The sequence below is a fragment of the Homalodisca vitripennis genome, chromosome 7 (genome assembly GCF_021130785.1).
Source record: "Homalodisca vitripennis isolate AUS2020 chromosome 7, UT_GWSS_2.1, whole genome shotgun sequence".
Lineage (NCBI taxonomy): Eukaryota > Metazoa > Arthropoda > Insecta > Hemiptera > Cicadellidae > Homalodisca > Homalodisca vitripennis.
Genome location: NC_060213.1, coordinates 126,043,905 through 126,048,341, shown reverse-complemented (window position 1 = coordinate 126,048,341; position 4,437 = coordinate 126,043,905).

The following is a 4,437-nucleotide window of genomic DNA, read 5'->3' as shown; positions in this document are numbered from 1 at the left end:
ATTAAGTTTCTAAAGATAATTAAAAATTTTCTCATTAATTAAGAAATTTGTAGACTACTTCAATTATCTAACTATACTCTGATTTGGCATCTTAAAACATAATACAAAAACTGTAAAACACCGTACTTTATTTTGTACCTTATAAAGCCAAAGTTTCAAATTGTTTAATGTTCAACTAACGGTTAAAAAATAAAATAGTTTAAACTGCCGGAAAAGTAAAAATAATTTATAATGAATTTCCAAATTCTTTAAGAGTAATATTGATATACGTGTTGTTGTTCATACACCTAGGCTTAAATAACATGTACAATTCGGTTTTTAAGTACCCAACTAATCTATACTTTCTTCATCATCATCTATTTAAAAATAACGTTAATGCGAATTAATATTCTTAAAATACTACCTCCTAGAATTCGTTTAAGTAACGCCGAAACAATTCATATAGTGTAAGAATGTCCAGTAAACATTTTTCAGCAGTTGGCCAACCTGTTGAAATCACTTAACAGACCAGGCGCTTATCTCCACGTGCCGGTCATATCTAGGCCAGTTTCGACACCAGATGTCCTCTAAATGATCCTTTTGTCACGCAGCTCGTCTGCGTAACTAGAAAATTGCCAATCCGACATCTGGTTTCATTAACTTGCGTGTCCCGCGCGTCCAAGTTCTCTTTCCTACCGACATCGATTAGTCTAATTCTCGACGAATTGGCGACTTTTTATTAATAGTGGTTGAAATAAAGTAACAACAGTTTATTACTCTATGGATGACAACAGAGTAATCGAGTTGGCAAGGAGAACAACAGACTTCAGTAACAAAGAAGCCTATTAAAGTCAACATGCGGTTGTCAGCTGTCAAAACAGCGGGATTATGAAGACTGGAAGATCAGATAAAATCAGCTGATTGCGATAACCTTTTAGCGCTGTCGTTAGATCATTAATATTCGGTGTAAATGAGTTATCGCGATTTTATTAAACAGGATTAGTATTAATTAGTATAGGTATAAAATATGGCGAATATGGTTATACCAATTACATTTGCTACACTTTAAGGAAATTGAGGTCTTGATTTGTCGTTAAATGATATAATCGTACTCTATTAACAAATTTATTTATTCTGCCATTTTGTTGTTACCATCATGGTTACCCATGATATTAACGATTAATTATTAACGTTCAATCAAATCCCATGGAGTGACAAACACTATAATCGAACTCGATGTTGCCTGTACTGAAATTAAATTAAATTCCACGTAAAATTTAAAGTCTATTTGTCAGTTCGTTCTCGAAATATCGTGTGGATGGACCGATAGATGTAAACTTATAATAATTATAAAAATCCACAAGTATTGTCCTATACGTTTCAATTTCGGCTACTAAAGAGTAACTTATGTAGAAATATTAATTAATTTTTGAATTTTAATATTAAATACAGACACCCCACATACGATAATAATATTTTCACACTCAATTAAAAAAAAAATAGCCACTTTGATCTTCTAGATGTAGACCATATGCAAACCCATGTTTTTTGAACTAACACTATTTCATTTTAATGTTAACAGAGACCGTAAATAGGTCGCTAGCCCGGCGAGGTTACTGATCGATGTTAAATGTCGACACAGGAACTACAAATAGGCGGTTTGCAACGCCGGAAATAGGCAATCTCGATACTGTATGCGGTTTGCATACTAACGCCTGCACCTGTAATATTGCCTGTAGCGCTGTACATGCACAGCCTGCTTTACTTCTGTTTAGTTTATTACGGCGATAATCGTGATATATCATATTATATATTCACAGTTAAATTTGACAATATTGCATTATATGCTGTCAATTCAATTTAGGTTGATATTTTAGTGAACGGTGAAGGGATGTAGTTGACATTGCATTTCAGCTACTTGCCAATATATCCAAGACTGAAATCTCAGTTGTTCGGATTCCACGTAAAATGGTTAAAATAGTCTACTCATGCCAGTCTTAAATGGACACTTTGGAGCAACTGTATCTTAAATTTATCATTTCAAAATGATAACTATAGTTCCAAACATTAACTACAAAACATATAGATACGTACATATTGATCTTTGAATCCATATAGATATTTACGTTTGTATGTAAGTCCTGCTCATTTTTAACTTACGTAAAGAGAAAATTCATTAGTTCGTGGGAGGGTTGAATCGTATTCTTTGGGTGTCTTTGAGGATATCGTTGGTAAATTGGTTATCAACTACCAGTTTATAAATATATTGACTTTGTGATAAGTTATTGAAAAGGATATAAAAAAAGATTTTAGAAAGATCGCAGTTTAGTTTTTATTTATTTCGAGTTATTCCAATTAAAAGTAAATTTGGACCTTTTATACTTTTAAATATTTGACGTTAATTGTTGATGAAACATCAATGAAAGCTTGAGCCTCCGTGATGTCCATTGTTCAATTGCCAAAAAGTAAGATAATTTCACAGGAGAAATATGGCGTTTGTGAATTACCACAAACCAATGAGTACATGGAGAAAATTCAAAATTAAATATGGAGTTGCGGATGCGTCGCGCTCAGTTTTTTTTGTGAGGGCCGTTTCAGGAAAAATTGCAAAACCCAAAAAAATTAAATTTTAAGTGGTCTGCTCCCAACACTGATATCCGATTCATGACAAATACATTTTAATGTTCTTTCCAGTCACGTAATAACAGGAGGTTGGGCTGTCCACAAGATTTCCTAAATTTAAAAAAGCAAAAAAGTTGACCCGTAACGCGCCAAAAAATTAAATCCATTTCGCAGGTAAACTATTCACAATTAGCTGGAGTTCTTGATCACCCTGAACATACATACATTAGGAATTGAGGATGTTTAACAATGCTTAACCGCAAAAAGGTGTATAAAAGTATACAAGTTTTCAGTTTCAACAGCTTTTACAATATTTTATGAGTCCAAATTATAGTTTAAGTATCTAATACAAATGGATGTACTGTATTAATATTGTTTGAAAAATTATAGCTAACTGTAGTATTTTGAAAAGAACCAACATCTTTGCCCAGTGTCTGATACTTTAGTTGTTGAGGGTACTGATTTTGAAAAGAAGTCTATATGTTTCAATAAAACATGCACCGCTTCTTGGGGACATTAATGTGCCATAATGCGAATGTTCAGACATGTGTGATGGCCAGAGGAGTTCCAGAACTGTTCGATATGAATGTCGCTGTTCGATTTATCAACAGCGGATTTTTAGCTTTAAAATTAAAAAAAAAATTGTTTTAAACGTCATAAGTATTTTAGTACTATAAAGCTTTAAAAATTATAATCTTCGAGAAACACTTCCGCCCGTTACAGCTATTTCAAATGTAAATCCAAATAGTACAAAACTATAAAATTTAACGTCTTTTACAACATCTTTACGGTATATTTTTAATAAAACCTTATCTCAAATAATTTTAACTCAAAGCAGTCACCATTGTACTTTTTACACTGGTATAATTAATCTATTTATTCATAGTAAATCTCTTAGATCCTCCTGAATCCTGTACGAATACATGAGATTTTTTGGAATATTATATGAAATAGTAGTTTTTTTTTTTTACATTAGCTACCAAAGATTACAGAATAAGATTATTATTAGATCAGCAACTGCTGAAGTACCCTTTTACAGAATCTGTAGAGGCTTGGAATCTCTGTATAAACCAGATTTTATCAAGTCAGGGTAGAGTTTTTAGAACTGGAAATAGGAAAAACTCTTAAATAATAATGAAATGATAAGAACATAGAAACCGTTTATAACAAGAAATACGAAATATGCGTGATTATTTATATGTTTTCTCCTGGGTAGCAATGAATAACAGTTTTCGAGAAGATGTTGAAGCATCTTCTCTAGAAAAGCGTAATTCTCTTCTGCACAAATACTCACAGAGAGTATCTGCAACTGTCTGTAATTATCTATAAAAGAAAATACGTTTATTACATGAAACGTGTTTATAGTTGATACAAGTTAGTTATTGTTCAAAATCAGTATCGGTTAGTTATATCGAAAGTTATAATTGAATAATATCGTTTGTTAATATCGATATAAAAACCGGGTCCGCTTATCGTATCCTACCCTAAAATCGTTGTACAATATATAATTCTGCATTTTAACAATACATTCTGTATGACTATATGTTTTTTTAAACGCTCAAAACAAATGTTGCATTTGTGTCTGTAATAACGCTTAGTTGATACGCATTTGAGCGATAAAATAATTTCATATTTCTTATTTTTGGCTTCCGAATTATCTATATAGTTTCATTCGAAACCACATAGATTTTTTTCGAATACATAAAAATACAGAAGTAAAAGACCCTTTTTCAACACATTTCGTGCAACCCTTTTTCCTAAAGAAATTCTGAAATGTAGGTTTATGAAATTCAGATTTCAGAATTCAGGGTTCACATTTTTTCGAGAAACCCCAAT